This window comes from Heterocephalus glaber, unplaced genomic scaffold, assembly GCF_053883595.1.
Source record: "Heterocephalus glaber isolate CG9 unplaced genomic scaffold, H.glaber_assembly_v1.0 deba00001593, whole genome shotgun sequence".
Lineage (NCBI taxonomy): Eukaryota > Metazoa > Chordata > Mammalia > Rodentia > Bathyergidae > Heterocephalus > Heterocephalus glaber.
The window spans coordinates 12,101,000-12,114,465 of NW_028258368.1; the positions used below are offsets into that span (position 1 = coordinate 12,101,000).

The 13,466-nt window shown below is 35.6% G+C and overlaps 1 long non-coding RNA gene across 1 annotated transcript in view; it reads left to right on the forward strand.

Annotated features, from left to right (window-relative positions):
• The window catches only part of LOC110344356 (uncharacterized), an 85,342-nt gene extending 72,843 nt beyond the window's left edge, over positions 1-12,499 (forward strand). Inside the window, exons 6-8 of the long non-coding RNA XR_015444061.1 lie at positions 1,026-1,196; positions 5,376-5,507; positions 7,164-12,499. This is a non-coding gene — a long non-coding RNA (uncharacterized LOC110344356). The remainder of the gene's footprint in view (positions 1-1,025; positions 1,197-5,375; positions 5,508-7,163) is intronic.
• The last annotated feature ends 967 nt before the right edge of the window (positions 12,500-13,466 follow it).

Here is a 13,466-nt window from a genome sequence, read left to right on the forward strand (position 1 = left end):
AGAGTGTAAAGAAGGTCTAAAAGGATTAATAACTAATAATTGATACTTTGAAATAGGCAATGGTCCAAAGGGGTAGGGGTGGTGGGAGGAGATGAGGAAAGGAAAGAATGGAAAGGAAAAATTATGAGAAAAGAAAAAAAATGGAAAAGAAGTATGTAAATAGTGAAGGGGGGAGGGGGTGTAGGGCTCACAGGTAACGGGGAAACAATAAGAACCAAGATACATCATGTACAGGTACAGGCACCCAATGATAAATGTAAATGTATTGTATACCTAAAATATACCAATAAAAGAATTTAAGCAAAAAATAAATAAATAAAGAAAATGTGGTGTATATGCAAATAGTGGAGCACTAATCTGACATAAAAAAGATAAATTCGATTCATTTGTAAGTTAATGGATGCAACATAATTGTATCTACCATGTTAATCAGACATACAAGGTTAAATATCACATATTTTTATATGCAAAATTCAAAGTTTAAATAATTTAAAGAACAAAATAGAAGATACATAATAGGAAATATATAAATAGATCTTGTACACATAGGAAAGTGGATAAGAGACAGAAGTAGGGAGGGGATGGAGGGGAAGAGGAAGTAAAAAGAACTAAGGTATGTTAGGTATAGGTACCAATTCCCCATAATGAAAGTAATCATATGTACTCATAAAAATTTTAAAAATTAAATGGCTGGGCCATAGGTCAGTGTGAAACTATGAGTTCAATCCCTAGTACTGAAAAAAAAGAGAAAAGAAAGTTGACTAGATTATAGGAACAAAGTTGTGAAGTAGGCGAATTAAAATAGAAAAGGAAAGGAAATGGAGACTTCTGCCTCAGAGAGATGGAGTAGATACATATTGTCTCTTTTTCTTTGCTAAGTCTGAATATATACCATGGGCCTTATCCCCAAAGAAAGCCAAAAGTGATTGTGAAAGATGGAGAATAGGACAATAGGCCAGAGACTGAGGCGTCAAGATATGTGTGATGGTTAATTCTATGTTTTCTCTTCCCTTCATTTTTCTCAGATATAGAGATAGAAACATGAAGCAATGGGAACAGAAGAAAACACACAAGCCAGCTCTTTCAGTGAGAAGACCAGGAAAGAGTCAGTCTGGAGTGCTCCATGTGCCCATGGGATTCTGTCTCAACTCTTTCAGTGTCCGTATCCTGGCTGTGATATTGTGCAAAAGAGTTTGGTATGCAAAAATAGATGAAGTGCTTTGTATTGTTTTTTATAATTACATGGAGTTCTAATTATTGCTAAATAAGTAACATATTCAGAGGAGAAAGAAGGGGAGGGGGAATATTGGTCAATTAGCTTGAAGGAAGAGAGGTTTCTTTGGGTCTAGATTTCAGGGCACTCAGTCCATGATCAGCTGGCGTCAAGGTAGGACATCATGACAGGAGAGTGTGGTGGAGCAAAGCTGAACACTTCATGGTGCCTGGGAAGCTGTCTTAGTTATCTTTCCTGTTGCTGAGACAAAATACCTGACACCCAAAGTTAAAAGAGGTAAGGTTTATTTAGTTCCCAGTTTGTAGAAGTTTCAGTCCATAATTGTCTGGCTCCAAGGCAAGATGGCATCTTAGAAGAGGAACAGTTCAAGGCAGGCAGAAGGTAGCAAAGCAACAAGGGATGACCACAACTCTTTCTATCCTTTATATATTATCCAGACTACTTAGGGCAGGTAGCACTCACACCCTTAATCCTGGTGCCCTTGAGTCTAGCATTGCACAGTGAATCAATCCCAGTGTCACACACTCTAGATCCTGCCACCTCTGAAAAAGCTTCACCTATGACTGCATGAGGCTTTGCAGGGACATCTAGACACAGCCATAAGAGCGGCTGAGCAAGACAAACCAGAGAAGATTCCAGGGGCTAGGTGTATCCAAAGGCACTTTATCCACACACACCCAGAAGTGTGTTTTACTAGTTTTTTGGTGGTTCTCAAGCCAATTAAGTTGACTGTCCAGTTTGACTGTCACACAGAGAGAGACACACAGAGAAAGTAGAGAATAGTAAAAGGAAAACAAAAAACTATTCATATTAAGTTTTTCATTAGTTAGGTATTTTACACCACAGAGACATACTCTGCTAAGGCAAACGTAGATGTTAAAGTTCTCTACAACATATTTATATGGCTTTCTCAATTTACATTTACTTATAAAAATCCTCGATTCATTTTTATAATGCTACTGAGAGATTTTTAAATGAAATTCAGTCTCCCAACTCCAGTTTAACCACGTACAAAAGTATGACCCTGCCTAATCATTTTATTCTATTCGTAGCTACCAAATAATTTAAACATCCATTCCAAGACATTATATTATATAAGTTCAATTTATGTAAATGCAGCAAACATTCTCTGAGAATCTACTACATACAGGTAGGGTTGCTAGATGATACAGATACAATTATGAAGGCAAAGACTTATGTGTTTTTAGTATTATAAAGAAATCCATGTTGACAAGTAATCAGTGAATTATAATACATTGTGATAAATTCTAACATGATGGAAAGAAGTAACTGTGACATAAAGTGAGGAAGGCAGGAAATGTGTGAAGAGATTTATTATGGGAAGTGGTTCATGTACTTCTGGAGGCTGAGAAGACCCCCCATCTGCCATTTGCAAGCTGGAGACACGGGGGAGCTGAGAGTGTAAGTCCCAGGCTGAGGGCATGAGAGACCAATATTTCAGCTTAGCAGCCAAATTCTCCTCTATCCAGGAACTTTTTGATTGTAGGAGGGGCCAGACACAGAAACTTATTCTTCAATTTAGAAGCAGTATCTTGATCTGACTTACACCATTGGCAAGACCCCTGTTCTTTCATGTTTATTGCCAGGCTCTGGTACATAAATGCCTTAAAAATAAGTCTAGTGTAGTTTCTGCTTCTTGTTCACTAGGTCAAGTCAGCATAACATAATAAATATAATAGACTAATGTAATCACCTATGATATGAAAATGTAATTGAGGTCACTCAATGTTAAATTATGACATCAGAATCAAGAGTGGACATACCCCTGACATAGGATGGTGGAACCATATTACTGGCCTCACCAATTGAAAGAAAACTGATTTTCATGTTGCCTTAGAGACAAGGATGGAGGGAAAACAGATCAATACCTGTATATCAAGTACAAGGAGATAAATTATTTTCTCAAGCAATGAAATCACATCTAGTATAGCAGTTGAAAATGGAGTCTCACCTGCTTCAGTTTATAATAACCCTCTGCCTCATTGTCCAAGATTCAGCTGTTTTTGCACAGGCTACATAAGTGAGATGAATGAGATATTGTGGGAATTATGACCTCTGCATTCTTCAAGTCCCCAGAAGAACTATTCCTTGCAACCCTTCCAGGAGTTTTGCCTGAAGTTTCAATTTTCCTGGCAGAGGCAGCAATAATGGCATCACTTGGCCTTGCCTAACATAATGACCCTCACTCTACAAGTCAGTGAACAACTATGGATATTCTGTCAGCCACCAAGCACATCAATTCCAACTATGTATACTGAACTTTGAGAAATAATCACAGAATAAGATTAGGGAAACACTGGGTCCACTGTGAGATAGTTTCTATCAATCTCCTAAATTCCATAATCCCTACTGTTACTTGCGGACCACAGCGACATTTTATGTATCCTAAAATTGGTATCAACTCTGAGCCAGTGTCTTGTATTCCCAATAAGGTCTTATTTTTTTCCTTTTCCCCAGTGCAGTGACCCTGGTAGGAGACTATATGCCCCTTTGAGAAAAAGTGGGAAAATAATTAACCATATAAATGTTCAGTAGTATTCCTGAGTCCTTCCTTAGGCAGATGTGGCTTCCCCTTAATTCAAGGTATTCTGAGTCTGTAAATTGGCACAAGTATGTGAAACAATTGGGGGACCATGATTGCCTGTTTTTATGATTCAGATTTGAGTTTCATTCACCTGAGCAAATATTTTCTGCTAATATAGATCAAGTAAGAGTTTAGTAGGCATCCTGTTTATTTTACTTCCAGTTATATCATGATAAATCAGACAAAGCCAGAGTGTTCTGAGTGTTGGTTTGACCCTATTGTCCATAGTAGTAACTACACTCACTTTACCTTTGATGTTCAAATGACATCAATTCTTTGCCTACACCCAGGATACAATTGAATTTAAGTTTTAAAATTCCCTGACTACTTTTCTCTATAAACTCTGGTCCACAGAGAAGAATGTTTACTGAGCTCTTTAAAGACACTAAGTCTCCATTCACATATCTATTTTTTATGGTCATGGTGAAAGGTGTGTCTTCTAGACCTTTCTAGAATGGTGTGTGAATCTTAAATGACAAATCAACTCTCACATGTCAGTCTCTCTCTAAGCATTTGAGTTCTTGTCACTTAAACAAAGGCAGCTCACATTTCCAACTTGTCAGCCATCTTCTGGTCCATAACTCAGATAGCCAACCAACCAACCAACCAACCAACCAACTGACCAACCAACCAACCAGCCAACCAAAGAAACAAACCATGAGACCTTTTTAAACCTATGTAAATAGCAACATTAATTCCAGAATCTCTGCTTAGTGGGCCCATGTCAATACTGTTGGCCTCATTCATTTTTTTAATGTCTTCTACCATTATTCTTTAGCTGGATTATCCATTACCATATATCCCATGTTCCCTGGATTTCTGTCTGTAAAAATTAAAAACTCAAATATGGTCACATTTTGTATCCATATGATTTGGCACCAAGACTCCTCCTAGACACCCCACAGATTCTTAAATATCTTTTTGAAAGTTACTGTACTTTAAACTATATTTATAATATCTAATATGAATACAATGTAAATAGTTGTTACAGTGCATTTATTTCTTAAGGAATAACAAAAGGAAGAAATATGTACATTTTTAGTACAAGAGCAATTTTTTAAAGAAGATTTTGATTCTGGTTGATTGAATTCATTGGAGAATAATTAATGGGTACAGAGGACTAACTGTAATTATGTGAGAAAATAATGTTTTAATTTTAGGGGTCTGCTAGTACTTTAGTCTAATTATATGTTCACAGGGGGTGTTGGGATGAACTTTGAGGAGAACCAGTATTGCTTTGCAAACCAACTGTCTTGTATGGAGGCCACTGTAATTCTCTCAGACAATGATTGATCATTCCCTTCAGACAAGGTTTGGGAGTACTCTTCCACTGGGAAAAAAAATACAAAAAATTTAGGTGCTCCATTGCCCAAGATTCACCAAGCTATTCTCATCCATCTCTATCCCAATTTAGAGGATCCAATTCTTTCCCAATTAATACCCTCCATTTAACAGTGGACACTTTTGGAGGATGGAGATTCAACTTGCATTGTAATTCAGACAACTGCAAGATAATATTTGATGTTTTATTTTCAGAACCCTCAACCATGAAGCTTCAAGACATAAGGATCTCTTTCAGGACATTTATAGAAGCTTCAGATAATTTTGGGGGATTAAATTGGAAATTTGAATCCCTAAATTCATCTTCTTTTTGTATACCTCTTGAAGGTAGGTCTGTATCCTTCCACTTTTTGCTCCATTCAGGTTTTCAATAAATGGAATGATGCCCACACACACTGAAGAGGGTAATCTGCTTTACTGTGGCCATTATTTCAAATGATAATCACATCTGGAAATAGCTTCACCTACACAAGCATTGATTATATTTAGTCAAGTATCTTGACACTCTGTAGTTTAGTCAAGTTGTCACATAAAATTAACCTCTGAAGAATGTGAGGGCAATGAAGTACAATTGAAGTATTTTCAAAAGAGAGTGGCTGAATAATTTGTATCTTATAATTTCAAAACATCACTTTGGTAGAGAGGAGGAAATGTTGCATAAGAAGATGGCTAAATATAAATGCAGTAAGCCAGATGGGAACCCTCAAACAGAGGACTAAACCATGTTCATTGTGATGAAAATGGGGAGAAGTTGAATCAAAGGTAGGAAATAAGTTCAGTAAAATTAGTAAGATTGAGCATTGTTTTTTCTGGTGGGCAATAAAACAAGTATTACAAAAGGACACATTTCTCATTAAGGCAAATTTGTTGGCATTGGCTGAGCTTCTCCTTTTAGAGGAAAGAGATGCCACTCAGAGGTGGTTGTCTGTGGGGAACACACATCCCTTCTCCCTGTGTCACCTGATTCTTCTCAGTAGTGGAGTTTAAGCAAATTTGATGTGAATCATTTCTAGGCTAAAGATTTTAGGAAGTGATTATGCTTCCTGCACTTCCTTTTCCAACTACTGAATGAATAAAATGTCCATAGTGACTTTGAAATACTAGTAAGAAAATTCAATAGACTCTTTCATTTTGGTTCCTTGGATGATTATTAGGAACATATACCTTTCATTCTTATACTGGGATATCAACCTAGAACACTGCCATTAGGTTGATATGATGGTGGGAAAATTATTAAATTAAATCAATGGAATTTATTTGGAAAGGAAGTGAAATTACTTCCTAAGAGTACAAAAATAGTTACCTTAAAATGTTGTGTTACCAAAATGAAAGTCATCTTGGTGGCCACAAAGAAAACTGTAAAGAGCTGATATAGATTGGAAAGAGAGCACCTTCAGTATGCAGGGGCAAATTATTTCACTAAATATTACCTGTTAAATATGAGAAGCAATCTATATCCCTACTGAGGTGTGGTCTAGAGTTAAAAAGTAGAAAGTGTCAAAATGTGATACAACAACTTTGACTTATTTCCAAAACACAAAATGAAAAACATCAAGACTTTGAATTGTTTAAAATTTAAGCTGCCTCTTGATCCCAACAGGAATATAGAAGTTCATTCCCACTTTTAACATTTATTGCCCATGTCATGGGAAACTCATGTGATGAGTTGTAATTTATACAAATGAATAATATTCTAAATGAGAAAAGTGGCTATAATATTCACTAATTTAGTCACAAATGTTCAAGAGAAAAGAACACAAGATTTCTTTTCCTTAGTTAACCTTTAATAAAATGAGTAAAAGTAGCTTTGAATACTAAATTAAGAACCAGGTAAACTTTCTACAGCTTGGAAAGATGAAGAGCTGTAGCACAGCAAACAGTCACTATCCCAATTTTTCACCCTTGAAATGAGTGTGAAGTAACTTATAAACAATGCTTAGGGTACCATTTAATTGATTATGTGTACCTTTTTTCATTGTTTAGAGGCACTGAAATTCATGAAGGTGAATCTGTGGCTGGCAGTTACCAGGAGAAAATGGCAGGGTCTTGATTAAATGAACAAGCTATCATTCAACTCTGCAGAATCTGGAGGAATATAGCATAAGCCTCATTAAGCATAACAGGTGAACAATCATGTACTGTGGGCTTCATTACCCTCCATTTTTTGCTTATATTTTCACAAGGGCCATAGGTTATTAAGCAACTGTCAAGAGAAAGGACTTACAGGGAAGAGGAATCTACTGGATTACATCAGTCCCATCATTTGGCTCCGATTAACCTAATTTGAGTATCCACAATTATCAAAAATGCAACAAAGAAATAGTAAAGGAATAAAGATTAGCAAGATATGAATAACATATTGGAAATTTTGTCCTGAATATCTCAGAGAGACTTTGGCAAGACTTCTCTCTTCAAACCATAGTATCCTTCATTGTTGTTAAAAAGATTTTACTGGAAGTTAGGTAGCAAAATTGTTTTGGTCCCACTCTATTCCACTCTTGAATGTACCCTCCTTTGTCTTGTATGGCAAACAGTTTCAGTTCTGGTTTATAAAGGCTGCCAGGAAGTTGTGACTCAGGATTCAACAAACAATAATTGGCTGTCTCACAGTGCACATTACAAAGAACTGGGAAATCTCTAAGGATAAATGAAAAGATCCTACCCTAAGGAAGCTACAGCAGCCTTTGTCTAAAACAATATAATGAATTTCCAACAGTTCTTTTGTTCTATTAGCTTTACCAGGCAGTTTATTCTTATTTTCCTTTGCTGACTTGCCTGTTGAGATGACAGTATCACCGATGGCAGCTCATAAATATGTAAGCTAGGTCTAAAAAGCTGGAAAGAGCATTGTTCTTACTCAACAAGAAAAAAGCAAATTTAAATCTGCAAAGCTACCTATAAGCAAGACAAATAATGAGAGGATATACAGACGGTCTTACTATGCTATAGAAGAGTCCTAGAAGATGGAGAGGCTGTCAAGCAGATAGGTAAAAGGAAATCATCTCAATTTTTAGTTAAATGTTAAAGGTTAAACACAAACTAGGATAGTAATACAGTACACATCTTTGGGGAGTCCCATGTGCAAGATGTGTACTCACAAGTAGGCCTTTTCTATGGACCTCCATCATGTGTTCATGAAGGAAATTAAGAGACAGTTTAGAAGATCACTAGGGGGCATTTCTAGTGCAGACTTGTAAAAAAGAATCAATTATTTCTGAGGAAAGACACAAAAGCTTGGGCCCTACCTACAGACTTCTTTCATAAGGAGCAAAACTCTGAAGTGGGTAGGGCAGTAGATTCTCTCAAACCAAAATCACTGTTGTTAGACCAAAGATGAGAGAAAAGATGCTGTGAGAAACAAAACTATGAGAAGCACCAAGAAATACTCACAGGTGTGATCTTATACCTTTATGATTAGAAGCTTTCTACTGTGGGAGAGAAAAAGAAAATTCACTCCTACATAACATACACAGTTACAAGGCAGAAACTTGTTATGATAAACACGAAGGGGAATGAAGATTTACCCATAGAACTTAGGAAAAACTTACCAACACAAGGCTGGATCAAGACAAGAGAGAACACATTTCTCCTAACATGGATGTTAAAATAACTTGATTAATGTGTTAATGGATCCAGGAAAAAACGTGGTATATGTGGAGAATTTAAAAAGGGAGAAATAAACTGTTAGAATAAGATAAATAAAAGTTAGTGGGTTGGTAATGTAGTTCAGTGCTAATTCACTTGGATTCCCAGTTATCCCCTCAGTATTTATATGCAAAGAAAATGGCATAAAGGATGACTTAGATTTGTCAGTCAATGAGAAACAACTGAGTATTAATATCAATGAATAGAAAAGTAAGTCAAAAGAAATCACCTAAATTAACCGAGAATTACCTTGGGCTGTAAAACAATGTCAAATGGTCTAACAAATTGGAATTATGGAAAGAAATGAGAGTGTGAATCAAGTAAAAGAAATATTTGAAAAGATAATGGTGGTAATTTTGCAAAAATAGTAAAAGAAAAGAAAATACACATCTAAGAAATTTCCTGTGCCTTAAATAGAGTAATACTAAAGCAAGAAAAATGGGCATGTCAAATTCAAACCGCTGAAAACTAATAAAAATGAGAAAAATCTTGAAGGCAGTTGGGTTCCAGGGACAATGTACATAAAGGAGCAAAGATAAATCAAAAGCAATTCCCTACCTAAACAGAAACAAAGATATTAAACATATGAACATTTCAATAGATGCCAAACAGCTTTCAATAAAACTCAACATTCTTTCATGATGAAAACTCTGGATACAGTAGATATGAAAGTAACATATCTCAACATAATGAAGGCTATATAAAATAAATTCATCACCAACATAATTCTGAATGTGGAGAATATCAAAGAATTTCTTTATTAAAATCAGGAATGATGAAAGAGTGTCTACTTGCACTATTCATTCAATATGGTATTGGAAAATTTAGCATAAAGAATCAAGCAATAGAAAGAAATGAAAGGGATATAAATATGAAAGAAGAAAGTCAAGTTATCTCTCTTTTCAGATGATATAATTTTATACAACTATGAAATTCTAAAGAATCCACGAAAAACATTCTATAACTGATAAAGTTAGCAAAATACCAGGATTCAAGGTCAACATGCAAAAATTTGTTGTTCCCTGTACACCAATAATGAATTTACAGAGAAAGAAACCAGGAAAACAATCCCACTCACAAGCACCTTTAAAAAAGGAGATCTAAGGGCTGGGGATTTAGCTCAGTGGTTCCAGTGCCTGCCTTGCAAGTGTAAGGTCCCGAGTTCAATCCCCAGTACGAAAAAAAAAAGAAAAAAAAAAAAAAGAAAAAAAAAGGAGATCTAAGAATAAACTTAACCAAAGAGATGTAAAACTTTGCAATGAAAATTATAAAACACTGAAAAATGAAATTGAAGAAGACTCCAGAATATGGAAAGACATTCTATGTGCATGGATGGGGAAAGTTAGTACTGTTAAAATAACCATACTAGCACAGGTGATCTATAGATTCAATCCAATTCTCATCAAAACACCAGTGCCATTCTTCATAAAACTGAAAAACATTCTAAAGTTCATATGGAATCTAAAAAATCTCCCCCAAACTCAAAGCAATTTTGAACAAAAAGAAAAATCCTGAAGGGATCACAACACCTGGTTTAAAAATATACTATAGAGGCACTGTAACAATACCAGCCTGGAATTACCATAAAAATAAACATGTATATCATTGGCATAGAACAGAGGACCCAGGAATAAACCAGGTTATATATAGCCATTTGATACTTGACAAAGGAGCAAAAAATATATGTTGACGAAAAGATAGCTTTTCCAAAAAATGACTCTGGGAAAACTGGGCATCCACTTATAGAAGATTAAAACTAGATCCCTATCTCTTAGATTGTAGACAAATCAATGTAAATTGAATCAAACACTTTATTTAAATTTTTTTTAAAATTTATTCTTTTATTGGTACATTTTAGGTATACAATATGTTTACATTGATCATTGGGTGCTTGTACCTGAACAGGATGCGTCTTAGTTCTTATTTTTTGACCCATTGCCTGTGCACCCTTCACCCCCTCCAACCTTCCCTATTTACATAGATTTTGTTTCCATATTTTTTCTCTTCTCATAATTTTTCCTTTCCATTCTTCCCTTTCCCCTTCCCCTCCTGCCACCCCTACACCTTTGGACCTTTTCCTATTTCAAATTATCAATTATCCATTTTAATCATTTTAATCCTTATTTACACTTTCAGTTTCTCACACTAGAGAAACTATTCAGTATTTACACATGTGTGTCCTATTTATTTCACTTAAGAGTATCACCTCAGTATGCATCCATTTAGCTATAAATGTCTCTAGTTTCTCATTCTTTATGGCTGAATAGTACTCCATTTTGTAAAAAAACCCACATCTTCTTGATCCAGTTTCCAGTTGATGGGCACTTGGGCTGTTTCCCAGCTTTAGCTATTTCAAACTATGCCACTATAAAAATAGGTGTACATACATCACTGTGGTATGATTCTTTTAATTCTTTGGGGAAGATACCCCGTAGGGGTATAGCCAGGTCAAATGGGATCTGTAGTTCTAGTTCTTTGAGGTATCTTCATATTGATTTCCACAGTGGTTGCACCAGTCTGTACTCCCATGAACAATGGAGAAGGGTTCCTTTCTCTCCACACCCTGTCCAGCATTTGTTATTGGGTGCTTTCTTCATAGCAGCCATTCTTTCTGGGGTGAGGTGGAATCTCAGGGTTGTTTTCATCTGCAACTCACAAATATCCAGTGATGTTGAACATTTTTTCATGTATTTATTTGCTGCTTTTACTTCTTTGTCTGAGAAATGTCTGTTCATTTTGGATGCCCATATTTGAATTGGGTCTTTGAATTTGGGGGTTCTGATTTTTTTCAGTTCTTTATATATTCTAGATAGTAGACGTTTGTCTGAGGTACAGCTGCTAAAAATTTCTTCCCACATTTTAGGTTGTCTCTTAGCTCTGTCACTGATTTCTTTTGCAGGACAGAAGCTTTTTAATGTGATGAGATCCCAATTGTTGATTCTTTCTGCTAGTTCTTGTGCTACTGAGGATTTGTTCATAAAGTCTTTTCCTATGACAATGCCATCAAGAGATCTACCTAATTTATCTTCCAGCAAGTTTACTGTTTCTGTTTTAATATTTAGATCTTTAATCCATTTTGATCTTAGTTTAGTGCACAATGATAGGTATGGGTCTAGTTTTAGTCTTTGGCAGGTTGAAATCCAGTTTTTCCAAAATCATTTATTAAATAGGCTATCTTTCTTCCAAAGAGGGTGGTTGGCTCCTTTGTCAAAGATGAGGTGGCTGAGCATGTCTGGAGTTGTTTCTGCATCTTCTAATCTATTCCACTGATCCTCGGGTCTGTTTCTTTGCCAGTACCATGCTGTTTTTATCATAGTAGCTTTGTAGTATAGTTTCAAGTTGGGGATTGTGATACACCCAACTGTGTCACTGTTGCCTAGAATTGATTTTACTATTCTAAGTTTCTTCTGGTTCCAAATGAATTTTTGGATTGTTTTCTCTAGTTCTGTGAAGTACATTGTTGGAATTTCAATTGGCATTGCATTAAATCTACTTAGCAGTTTTGGAAGAATGGCTGTTTTCACTTTATTGGTTCTTCCTACCCTGGAACAAGGGATATCTTTCCATTTTCTTATAGCCTCTTCAATCTCCTTTTTCAGAGTGCTGTAGTTTTCAGTGTACAGGACTTTTACTTGCTTTGTTAGGTTGATTCCTAGATATTTCTTTTTTTAGATGCAGATGTAAGATGAATTATTTCAAAATTTCTCTCTCAAAGAGTCTGCTATTTATGTATAAGAAGACTATTGTTTTTTGAGTGTTGATCTTGTATCCAGCTACTCTACTGAATCTGTCAATTAGATCTAAAAGACTTTTGACCAAGTTATTTGGATCTTCTATGTAAAGTATCATATCATCAGCAAATAATGATTGTTTAACTTCTTCCTTTCCTATCTTTATTCCTTTTATTTCTTTCTGTTTTCTAAATGTTATGGCTGTTTCCAGAAAAATATTGAATAGGAGTGGTGATAGTGGGCATCCTTGTCTTGTTCCTGATTTTAGCATGAAAGTTTTCAGTTTTTGACCATTTAGTATGATGTTGGCTGTTGGTTTTTCATAGCCTTAATCAGTTTGAGGTAAAGACCTTCTATTCCAATTTTCTGTAGCATTTTTTATCATGAATTGGTGTTGGAATTTGTGGAATGCCTTTGCTGCATCTATTGAGATGATCATATGGTTTTTGTCCTTGACCCTTTAATATATTGTATTATATTTACTGATTTACGGATGTTGAACCATCCTTGCATCCCTGGGATAAATCCTACTTTGTCTGAGTGTATGACATTCTTGATGACCCTCTGTATTCTGTTTTCCAGTATCTTGTTGAGGACTTTTTCATCTATGTTCATTAGGGAGATTGGTCTGTTGTTCTCTTTTTGGGTTGGGCCCTTCCCTGGTTTTGTAATCAAAGTAACACTTGCTTCCAGGAATGAATTTGGAAGTATTGCTTCCCTTTCAATTTCCTTGTTGAGTTTAAAGAGTAATGACAATAGTTCTTCATTAAATGTCTTGTAGAATTCAGCATTGAAGCCATCAGGAACTGGGATTTTCTTTGTTGTTAAAGTTTTTATTGCATTTTCAATTTCACTCATTGTAATTGGGGTGTTTAGAATTTCTATATTTTCTTCATTTAACTTTGGCAAT